The sequence below is a fragment of the Cervus elaphus genome, chromosome 29, assembly GCF_910594005.1.
Source record: "Cervus elaphus chromosome 29, mCerEla1.1, whole genome shotgun sequence".
In the NCBI taxonomy this organism is placed as follows: Eukaryota; Metazoa; Chordata; class Mammalia; order Artiodactyla; family Cervidae; genus Cervus; species Cervus elaphus.
Window position 1 is genome coordinate 44124421 of NC_057843.1, and position 12260 is coordinate 44136680.

The following is a 12260-nucleotide window of genomic DNA, read 5'->3' on the forward strand; positions in this document are numbered from 1 at the left end:
GCCTGGTGGGCTGCAGTCCGTGGGGTCACTAAGAGTCAGACACGACTGAGTGACTTCACTTTCACTTTTCAGTTTCATGCATGGGAGAAGGAAATGGCAACCCACTCCAGTGTTCTTGCCTGGAGAATCCCAGGGACGGGGGAACCTGGTGGGCTGCCGTCTATGGGGTCGCACAGAGTCGGACATGACTGAGGCAGTTTAGCAGAAGCAGCAGCAGCATGCCCCTTTAGCCCACCTGTGAGGTCACGGGTGGCTCTGATGGACAGCTCCCCACACACTGATGGCTTCTTACCTCCACCCTCTCAGCCTCTCTGCTTAGCTACCCACAAGAGTTTTCTCTAGTGCCTACAAAGTTTGCAGCATTACAGTGCTTGGGACTTGATGCCCCCAGGATTAAATGGGGGATAAAGTCCCACCTTCCCCACTGCTTGGTAGACAATCATTAAGAATAGCGCCTCTACTGCCCACAATGGTAATCTGCTAACTTGCCTCTTCTTACTTCCCTGTTTTCCTTCCTTCCCTGTCTCATTTTTTTCCCATTCCTCATTTGTGCTTCTTGGAATCACCTCCCAAACAGACTATTTGTACCCAAGTCTTCATCTCAGGCCATGAGTGCATAAACTACTTAGCACCAAGGGGAAATTGTGTGTCTTCTTTTAAAAACAGGTGTCTTCAGGGATCAAGGTCAAAGAGCTTTAGCCCCATTCTTTATACCTGGAAATGTCTCATCCATTCCTTGCAATGAGTATTTAATGATCACTTACTAAGGCAAAGAGTTTTTCTATGGGTTGTAGGGTTTTTCTATGCCCAGGTGAATAAAACAGAGCTCTAGTTTCAAAGACCTTAGACCTAAGAATGAGATATGAAATATGGAAGAAAAGGAACCCTATTGCTGAAAACGGTTCAGTCCAGAGAAGAAGTTTCAAGAAAGGGACCACTTCCAGCTGACTAGTATTTCAGCACTACTCAGACACAGCTACTCTCCAAGTTTTCTAACTCAAATATGTGATTCAGGACATATTCTCTTTTTAAAAACCCAGCACCGACTCACCCACAGGTCAGCTCGAACATGGTAGTGTGATACAGCCTTACAGGTGACTGATTCAATATTGAAAGGCAAAGCATCACACTGCAGGGCCCCTAAGTGACTGCTCCGTGTATCCTGTGTGACACTACACGGCCAGGTGAAGCAAGGAAACCAGCATGGTTTACTTGATTACGCCAAGCATGTTCCTGTCTCAGGCCCTTTGACATTCTCTACCTAGAAGGCCCTGCTCTTAAGTATTGGGTTGGCCAAAAAGTCTGTTTGGGTCTTACTGCCCCATCAGTCAGAAAAACTCAAATGGACTTTTTGGTCAACCAAACACTCGCATGGCTCAACTCTTCAAGCTCTGAGCTCAAGGCATTCCCTGACCACCCAGTATAAAGTAACAGCCACCCCTACACTCCACACTCTATTCCTTCCTTGCTTTCTTCTTCATAGCACTCACTGCCACCTGAAATATATGTGCTTATTTATTTTTAAATCCCTTCTTCTAAAAGGTCGGTGGTAATAGGGACCTTCTTGCCCCTGTTCTATCTTTTGTACCAATAATAGTGAGTAGCAGAGAGAAGATACTCACAGAACATTTGTTGAAGGAATGAATAAATGATTTCAACATTAGAACCTCAAAATCACCACTCACCACAGTCAGATTTCTATAAATTTGTCTGGAATCACAAATGACCCTGTAGACCCCCTCTGAGGGTCTAAAGCATACAGAATTATTTCGTGAAAAAAAAAATTTTGTAAAGCTTCAGTATATGTAGCAGGTATGAATCAACAAGTTTTAATGCTGTCATGAACTTGAACAGGCCATGGAACGCAACTTATTCAATGTCCATGATGTAAATAGGAAAGAAATCTTGAAATCTTAGATCTTAGATACTATACCTATCTTCACTAAAAAATTAATTTATTCATGTATTCATGCAAAAAAAATTTACTGAGCACTTACAATAGGCATGGTGTTGGGTGAAGAGCTATATTTGATTTTTCTTTTGCCATATGTTGGCATTGCAGATAGGGAAAGCTCATCTTTTCAAAAACATTTATATTTTCCTCCATTATTTACTGAAGTGAGCAATCCTTGAGAGAAAATCTTCACAGGAAATACTTCAGGTAGGGTCTTTTATTTAGCTAATTTTAAAGGCAAACATTTTTCTCTTTTCATTGAATTTATGGAAAGGAGCTACTGTATTTAACAACAGTTAATGTTATTAATTTTAATAACAAAAAATATATAAGTGGTTTTCAAACTTTAATTATATAGGACTAATTGGTTCTACCACAAATTTATGCTCTCCAAACACAGGAGGCCCTCGTAGTCAGGTGATAATCTTTTATTTACCCCTAACTAACTCACCACTACATTCCCACAACACTTGGTCCAAGTCTATTATTCTACCCATGGCTTCAACCCTGCCCAGCTCTCTCTGACTTGACTTAGAAGACCATGGCCAAATTCCTTTCTTTTCCTCTCAAACTTCCCATGCTTCTGCCTCAAAAGAGCCCTTCCCTTGAAGAGTCCTATCTTAAAGATTATTTTCCCATCAGTTTAGCCTCTCCCTTACATTTTCGATCTCTCTCTATCCTTCACTGGTTTCTTCTCCTCCACTTATAAAGTAGGTTCAGGTGTCCCTATACTAAGACATTACTTTCCCTATACCATGCCCTACCTCTGATGTAGCAAACTCTCTCTCTCCCTCCTTCATCCTACTTATTAAAAAGGAAGTCTGTCCTTGCTGCTTTACATATGCATCACCCTCCTCCATATTCAATCCCTCACAGCCTGGATGCACTTCCACCTGCCTCAGGATCATCAAGGAAAGCCAAGTCAAACCCAACAGCTCTTCCTTCCCTGCACCTCCAGCCCCTTGGGGCGTGATGGAGGAAGGGTGGTACTCCCTCACCTTCCCCAGCCTCCATGACACCACACTACTGCCACCGCATTCCTCCAACAGCCCCTTCTTTGATGCTCATAACCTCTTTTTTCTCTTTTCCCCTCCGACCCAGATGTCCTTTGAGGAGCCTACCCTTAGCCTTTGCCTCTTCTTGCTCCACTACTGGTCATTCATTCCTGAGACATAAGTGAGTGAGTGAAGTCTCTCAGTCATGCCCGACCCTGTGGACTGTAGCCCAGCAGGCTCCTCTGTCCATGGGATTCTCCAGGCAAGAATACTGGAGTGGGTTGCCAGCTCCTTCTCCAGGGGATCTTCCCGACCAGGGATCGAACCCGGGTCTCCCGCATTGCAGACAGACATTGTAACCTCTGAGCCACCAGGGAAGCTCCCCTGAGACATTAAAACTGCTCCTAAATAAATGACTTACAAATCTCTCTTTGTTGCGCTAACCTCTCTCCAAAACCTATACCTGTACTGGAGTCCCTTCATTTGGACAAACCTGTCAGGCTCAAAATGAAACTTCTTTACAAAGAAGTTTCCTCATCCTCCTCTGAAGCTTTCTTGACAATGACCCAATCATTCTCACAGCTGAGCCTGACAATGACCTTTGATCTCCCTGGTCAGTGTTCAGATTATTCTTGTAGCCTGTCTCTTGAGTTTGCTCTCTCCCTTCACTCCCACTCTCTCATTTCCTCTGACCCTTAATTTAACAACAGAGCTTATCTTGTCTCCCTACTGCCGTTCTTTCCTCATTTCATTACATCCAACACAATTCCAGATTGTCACTGTGAAGCTCAGTTATAGTTCTGTCAACCTTCCTCCTCAAAAACCTTCCAAGGCTCCCTGGCAGTAACTGAATAAATCCACATAGAAGTTGCTCCACAACCTTGAATGACTGTCTCTATCTTATCTCTCACTTCATCTCTGGGCATCTCCTATGCTCCAGCACCTGCCATTCTTTTGTTCCCCCCAGTTTAATTGAGAAAGAATTTTAAGCACACCATTTGGAGGAGCCTGGTAGGCTACAGTCCATGGGATCGCAGAGTCGAACATGACTGAGCGACTTCACTTTCATTCTGTTCCCTGAATGGGCACACACTTCCCACCACCAGGCCTTTGCTATGCTGTTCCTCCCCCAAATATGCCCTTGCTTCCCTGCCAGCCCAAAACCCACCTACGTAAATCTCAGCTCAAAAGCTCATTCTTCCAAATCTTTCTTGATCCTTCCTTCTGAAGTCACTGTTGTATCATGTGAACTCCTATAGCTCTACAGGCATATAGCTTTTTCAGCACTTCGCCACTTTCCACCATTCTTACATGCATGACCTGTCTCTCCTTCCTGGCCATGAACTTCCTCTGGGTAGGATCTAGGTCTCCTTATTTTTCAAATCTCCAGCCGTCATAACATTTCCCAAACTCTATCCAAAGGTATACACTGCCTAAGATGTTGTAGGCAACTAACAAATATTTGTAAATTAATTATTGTAACCTAAAGGGTTAACTGTGGATTTTAGTGCTTGAAAGTCTCTCAATTTTAACAACTATTACTTTTTCTTTATAGGATGTAAGTCCAACCTCGCCCACAGTACCACAGTTTATTCCTTTTGGCCCCACTGGTCAATTTTCAGATGTCTTTTATTCCCAAATCTTCTAAAAAGCAAACTTCTTTAAGAGACCCAATAGTGGAAAAGAACAGAATTAATGCTCCTTTAAGAAAGAAAATGCATCCATGCAAAACAAATGACTTGCTTCAGGCTACAGCAAAAGGTACAACTGTTTACAGACTGAATTACAGGATTCAAGCTGTATCATTAACCTTAATAGTGCAATCTTTAGAAAGCCAGGCATTGAATTTTAAAAATTATCACAGGTTAGAAAGGAAATCACTTATTCCTGAGTCATCAATTGTGCTGTTGTATAATTATTCTTTTTCTAAACAGTTTATTTACCTTGATAATTCCTAATATTCTTAAACTTTATGGTAAGACATTTATATCTCTGGATTTTACTTGCACTATAAACTTTTCTTTAAAAAAAATAGCAAAAACCTCTCAGAATGCCTTTTACGTTCCAAAGTACTTTTCTCAGAAAGAAATTGGCAGAACTAATAAGAGAGTTAAGAACTAAGATTCCAAATTCATTTTTATAAATCTATCGTAAAACTTTGGATGCAATCCAACAACCTCACATTAAAATTTTAGAAGGCTTGACTTGAAGGACATGAGGAAATTTATTTTAATGTTCACAGCTCCAAGAAAACCTGGTCTACAGATCATCATTAATTAAGAGAAGACAAATGGGAAGACAAAAAGCATATGTGGACAGCCCTGGTTCTATTATTTTCAATGCAACCTCTGCAAAACAAAACAAAAATTTTTTAAAAGAGAAAGAAACATTTGATGCCAACATGTTGTATACCTACTTGTGTAGCTATGACTGCTATAGGCTTTTCAAGAGAACCGGGGCAGCCAGTTTGGATTCTGACAGCAATGCAGTAGAATTTAAGGTGTTATGATTCAAATATGTTCTAAGCAGGTTAATCTAGTTCCACAACATTTTAATAAAGAAGTATCAAGATATAAAGTGTAAAGATGCATCATTCTTATAAATACTGCAGGAGAAAAACAGGAGCTGGGGAGTCAAACTGCAGTGGATGCACATATGAATACAATATCTCCCTTCCTGTCTCTCTCTACCCAACCCCACATAAGTGGATCTTTATCACGCAGAGACAATTAAACAGCTATAGACCCTGGATGCAATTCCATGTCCTGGCTCCCACTGGGTGACTTATTGCCAGCCTGACATTTTCCAAATTTTCTACTTGCAGGCTACATTGGCTAGGAAAGCAGACTCACTAACCTGGGACCCCATCACTATGAACCTTGGAGGATTTCAGTTCCCCAGTAATACATGGTACCACCTAGCCATTGTGAAAGCTGGAAGAGTGGATGCCACTAGCATTAGAAATAAAGTATCCCTTTTCCTAAGGAAAACGCCCTGCTTGTGATTGCTGACCAAAGGGTGGGTGGGAGACCAGTTTCTCAATGATTTTTTTTTTTCTTTTAAAATACTACCCCTTCATCTCTCATACACACCTTCAGAGTTCATTCTACAAGATCCAACATAAAGACAATATTCTTCAACCATAAGATTTCCAGTGTTTAAATGTGGACAGAGAAGGTATAGTTGACATTCAAAGTTGCGGGCACACAGAGAAGGATGTGGCCATTAAAGACCCTTCTTCAGGTCAGACAAGAGAAAAACAATAGAAATTGCAGAGTCAGGGCATCTCGGACCCTTACAGACTAGGAGCTGAGGAACCGAGAAGTGTCACAGGACGGAAGCTCCCTTCAAAACCTGAATGCCAGCAAGCCCAGGAACGGTAACCATTATACTGTTTCCCTGCCATGTGCCCAAAGCACACTTCCACATCCCCATCTCAAACGACATGTGAAAAAAAGGGGGAAACGAGGGGACACGAAGGGGAAGTGAGAACCCCTACAGCCGGCCATCCCCAGGCGGGAGCAGAACAGAGACTGTGAACAGAGTTTCAGGGAAGAAATAACACTGTCCCACAGTCAGCGGGTGACAGCAAGTCAGGGCACCCGCAGATCTCTGGGTCTGGAGAGCAGTTTGCAGTCACACGAGTACACACACACACATACACACATAGATTCACACACATGGGATTTTACAAATCCGCACCCACGCCCCTGCCTCCCTCCACACTCACACACCAAGTGCATCCTGCTCACTTCACCGTTGTCATCACCACGCTCTTTCTCCCGGAGAGTCAGCCGAGAGCTGAGGGATCCTAGCGGGGATTCCTGGAAATGTCATCCCGCAACACCTTCGGTCCGCCACCCCCATCCCTTCGACTCTACCTTTTACACACACACACAGACACACACACACACTCCTGCCATGACTGTCATCAGACTCACCGCTGCCCCAAAAGCACAGCATGTCAGCGCGCACAGGACACCAGGCGTCCGTATCCTCAACGCCCCCTTCCCCCGCCCCGTTAGCTCGATGGCTCTAGGCATTGCTTCCCTGGATGTCGCCGGCTGTCCCCTCTCATCCGCACTATTGTTCCTTGCAGGCACCCGGGGGCGCCCTTCGGCGAGGACGGGGGCCCCGTCCGGGGCAGCATCAGCGCCGGGGACCCCCCATTCACCCAACCCTCCGTGGAGGTGGTACCTTGCCTGACAGCTGGGTCCGCGGGCCCGCAGGAGCAGGCGGCGCTAACGACAGCGTTGGTGCCAAGTCTGGGAATAAAGCTCCTCTCCAGCCGCTCCTACCTCCAGCGCCACCATCTTCTCCCGCCGCCGCCGCCGCGACCGCAGCCGCCCTCGCCCAGCTCCGGCTGGGGCTTCGCAGCAGCCGCTCAGGCCCCTCCGGTCCTGCGGCCCCACCCCCTTCTCCCCACCCTCCCGCCCGCCCCTCGTGACGCGCGCCGGGGCCGAGCCGGCAGGCGGGCGAGGGAGGGCGCCGCTGGGGGGAGCGCGCGCGCACGCCGCGAGCTCGGAGCGCCCTTGCCTCCCACGCCCACCCGCGCGCACGCGCGGCGCGCGAGCACGAAGCAGCCGGGCGGCGTCTTCCACGCGCAGCCTCTGAAGCGCCGCAGCCGAAGGGCTGGTGGGCGTGAGGGGCTCTACAGCCTTTCGCTGCCTGTCGCGCCTCAGCTCGGGCAGGCGCGTCCTGGCGTGCGCGGGCTCCGTCGGAGCTCCCGGGACATCCCTCCGGCTCTCGGGTCGCCGCACGGAGTGGGCAATGCGGCTGTCTCCTCGAGGAGACTGACAGGGATCTCCACCCTCTTCGGTGGAAGCCCAGAGGGTCCCCGGTTCCTCAGCAGCAGCAGCTGCGGCCAACGTCTGCGCGCAGAAACAGGCCGCGCTGCCAGACCTCGAATCCCGGCCGCCGCGTCGGCTCCTGAGGGGTGTTCCCTTAACTGAGTTACTGCGGAGCTTTCCTGCTCCCCCGGCCCCTAAAATGACGCCTGTACTGCACTGCCTGGCAGGCACACACGGCCCCCCATGGAAAGAGGGTTGCCGGTATGTCTGGAGCGGGCTGCAGGCCTGCGTTTTCTCCGCTTGGGAGTGAGCCACTCGGGTTCGGGCCGGAGCGGCGCTGACCGCGTGTGCAGCCCTTGAGGGGAACTGCCCAGTCCTGCGGGAAGAGAAGAAAGCCTCTGGATGATGATGCCGGGAGTGTAGTTGAGCCTGGCTTAGGGCATCAGCCCCAGATGTGCCTGGGGAGGAGTAAGGCGGGGACCTTGGCAGCAGGGACCAGGTGGCAGGTGCTGTGCATTAATGTAAAGCCGTGGGATGGACAGGCCTCAGGAGACCTGGCTTCTGGCGCCGGCCTCCCCTGTAATTGGCAGTGTAATATGAGTGAAATCATTTCCTTTCTTCACAGAATACTCAGTAATAATAAGAGATGATATTTGCACAAAGCCTTATAGTTTTGCAAGGCCATCTTCATACATATGTTCTTATCTGGTAAAATGAAGATAAGCTTTGGTTATCCAGATTTCTTGGGAAAGGGTTCTTTTATCACACTGTGTTTCCATATTATTTTAAGCCGAATGCCTCCAGAAACGCATTATCAAAGTCTTGTGTTTTAGCTTTAAAATTCACATGTTTCCATTCTATTCCATAAATCTCTTTTTCGCTTTAATAAAATTAAAAAATAGCTTCTCTCCCCCCCCTAAAAGAAAAAAGATCTTTTAGAAAAATTGAAATACTATGTACTAGGAAGGGGGCTTCCCTGGTGGTTAAGTAGTGAAGAATCTGCCTGTAGTGCAGGAGACCTGGGTTCGATCCCTCGGTTGGGAAGATCCCCGGAAGAAGGGCATGGCAACCCACTCCAGTATTCTTGCCTGGAGAATCCTATGGACAGAGGAACCAGGGAGGCTGCAGCGCATAGGGTTGCAGAGTCTGATAAAACTGAAGCACCGCACAGCACATACTAGGAAGATATATCTCTTCATCCTGTACTCTTACATATTCATTTTTTGCCCCAGCAACTATTGGATATTTATGCCAGACAAGGTCCTTGTTCTCCCAGAGCTCACAGAACAATGGAGGAAACAGGTTTTAAAACAATCAGATGAGTTAAGTGCAACTGTGATTTGTTCTCAAATGCAAAGGTTTACAAGGAAACCTAATGTGAACTATAAGATTGGGTAAGGCTCTACAGGGAAATGACCTTTCAGGTTGCCCAGGAGAGGCACTTCCAGGTAGACAGAAGGAAATGTGCAGAAGCCCACCCAGGTGTGCCTGAAGTGAGAAGGAATGAGGGATGGGCAGTTGCAGCCAGAACCTTGGGGGACTTTTTGAATAAGGATTTTATTCTGTGTGCCTTGGAAGGTCACTACAAGACTGTAAGAGTTGGGAGTGAGTGATCATGATCACATTTTAGTTCCTTAAAAATGGGTGAGGGAACTATGTGAAGAAGTGTTTCATGGAGGGTTGAAACATCCATGCCTGTGTATTTGGTAAGTATTTAGGGTTTTCAGTTTTTACACAGACTGTTCTTCTGTTTGTTTTTAGTTATTGCCTCTGCTTCCAATCATACTAGTTTTGCAGTCTTTCTGTAGTAGTGCCTACTTTGTTACTTTTAATCTGCTGTGTTTTAGGAAAGAAATGAACTAATCTTGTTAGAATTTCAGGTTCAGAGGCTTTTTCTGTGCATACACTTGGTGTCATTTGGTTTGTTATACTTTACTTTTCTGTTGTGCTTACATTGAGGCAAAGTTCCTTGATGCATGAATAAGAGATACATTATTGCTTTAATAATGTAATATCTTTTCCTCAATCTTGCATCACAGGATTTCTGTGCAGATTAAAGAATGTGTGTGAAATGACTCTGTAAAGTATTAAGTGCCATATATGGCAGCTTAGAGACCTCCAAACTAACCACTTACCAAATAGTCACATCTTGGAAACTCCCTCCCTTCTCCTCCCCTGACCCTTCCACAAAAAAAAGAGATGCCTGTTTTCTTTCAGTGAGCACAAACGTTGTCTGAAGTGCTCAAGTTACTCTTTGTGCCTTGGCTGACAGGAAACTCAAGCCTAATTTGCAGGTCATTGTAGGAAATGTGTAAATTCATATGGCATTCTTATCTATGTCATAGCTCTTCCTTTGGTCTTGTTTTTCTGTCCTATCTATAGTTTTCCTGTGCCTGCTTTAATTGGTATTTTCTATTTTATTATAGGTATTCTTGTAAGCCATTTAAAATATTTGTACCCACCTAATTTTAACAAGGGTCAGAACTGCACTTCAAGGTTTCAGAAGCCAGTATAGAAAACACTGGCACCCTGCCAGCCATTGTAGCAGGTACAATACTATAGACACTGTGCCAAATGATTTGGGTTTAAATTAGGCCTTGTCCAGGATTGCATGTGGATATGAAGTCTTTGCGCATGCCAGTCTTGAGCCTCCTTTTATAAGCAAACCAAGTTTGTCTCCCACTGGCTTATAATTTCATAATTTTCTTTAGTGTGATCTCCATGTTCACAAACTCCATCACCCTGCTCTGTACTTACAAGTATATCTTAGTGGCACAGACACTGTTTGTCACTGGTAAGAGGGCAGGGATCCATGAACTGTTACTCATTTAGGTTTCTTTTTGTCAGCAAAGACCTGAAGATTCTAGGATTCACTAAATTCATTCACATTTTAAAAGAGTGTGACCATGTCTTTCATCCTCTGTTATGATTCTGGACAGCCCAAACTGGACATGTCTCTTTGGATAATTTATTGTTGTTCACTCGCTAAGTCCTGTCCGACTCTTTGTGACCCCATGGGCTGCAGCACACCAGGCTTCCCTGTCCTTCACTATCTCCCAGAGTTTGCTCAAACTCATGTCCATTGAGTTGGTGATGCCATCCAACCATCTCATTCTCTGCTGCCCCCTTTTCTCCTGCCCTTTCACAGTATCAGTTCTTTTACATTGAGTTGGCTCTTCCCATTAGGTGGCCAAAGTATTGGAGCTTCAGCTTCAGCATCAGTCCTTTCAATGAATATCAGGGTTGATTTCCTTTAGGATTGACTGGTTTGATCTCCTTGTAGTCCCAGGGACTCTCAAGAGTCTTATCTAGCACTACAATTTGAAAGCATCAATTCTTCAGCTCTCAGGCTTCTTTATGGTCCAGCTCTCACATCCATATATGACTACTGGAAAAACCATAGCTTTCATTATACGGATCTTTGTCGGCAAAGTGATGTCTCTGCTGTCTAATATGCTGTCTAGGTTTGTCATAGCTTTTCTTGCAAGGCTCAAGCAACATTTACTTTGGTAATGGTAGATTGTTTTCCTGGATTTCAAGTCCTTATCAACTGCATTTTATCTCAGGCCTTGAGTTTAAGTCTTATGAGCTGAATCTGTGTGTAGAACAAATAATCAGCAACCTTCAGGTAGTGAGGTTTTTCTTGAGGATTTCAGCTTTGTTAGCATTTGATGATCTAGCAACCTTTCCAATCTACTGTATAGTTACTTTTGTCACAGAATTTTAAGTATATGGACAAAATAAACAATTATGAAATGTGTATCTCCTAAACTTCCATGAATCTTTTACATGTTGATTCTTATTTCACCAGCTTTTCCTCTAGATATACATTCTGTTCTGGTTTCAGCCAGATCCTTGTCTTTTCTATTCCTCAAATAGGTCAGGTTCCCTCTCTCTCTCTTCTTTGAGTCACATTCACTGTGCCTTTTAATGGTTCCTACCAGAATTTTGTACTGTAGCTATGTGTATCTGACGCACTGGAAGATATTCTGGTTCCACACATAGTAAGTCTACCACTGAAAATGAAGTTTCTGAATGAGGAGTGTCATGGGATCATATTATCTTGTTTAAATGGTTATGTGCCCATTCCTGAATCAACCTCCATGGCTAGCAGCAAGGCCCCCACCCCTGTAGCTGGGTCAGTTCTCCCCAAACCACGTGGTTAATGATAGAAAAAGATCTAAATACTACTACAAAGAGGGGGAAATGGACAGAAGCAAAGGAAAACAACTATCTTGTTCATCTCAGGCTTATACTAGAGAAAAATAAGAAAATTTACCCCAACTGTATAATAATAAGGGAATTAGTACATAGGTGAATATGTCTTTACAGTGTTATATAATGCAGCCATTAAAAATGTTATGTCCATAGATTTTTTTAATAATATGGAAGAAATACAAGCTTATGTTCTCATCATAGTTTTTAAAAATTGGGATACCATATTGGGTAGAGAGTTGATCATAACTTTTAAAAACCACATAGAAAAAAAAAAGGTACATCAAAATGTTGGCAGTAGTCCTC

At 44.8% G+C, this 12260-nt stretch overlaps 1 protein-coding gene across 4 annotated transcripts in view; it reads right to left on the minus strand.

The window, feature by feature from the left end:
- The window catches only part of APBA1 (amyloid beta precursor protein binding family A member 1), a 234487-nt gene extending 227098 nt beyond the window's left edge, over nt 1-7389 (minus strand). For 2 of the 4 annotated variants that reach the window (XM_043890988.1, XM_043890989.1), the window contains exon 1: nt 7147-7389. The gene's annotated coding sequence lies outside the window, so the exon portion shown is untranslated. The remainder of the gene's footprint in view (nt 1-7146) is intronic. The other 2 variants (XM_043890992.1, XM_043890991.1) reach the window with 2 other exon arrangements.
- Nucleotides 7390-12260: the final 4871 nt, after the last annotated feature.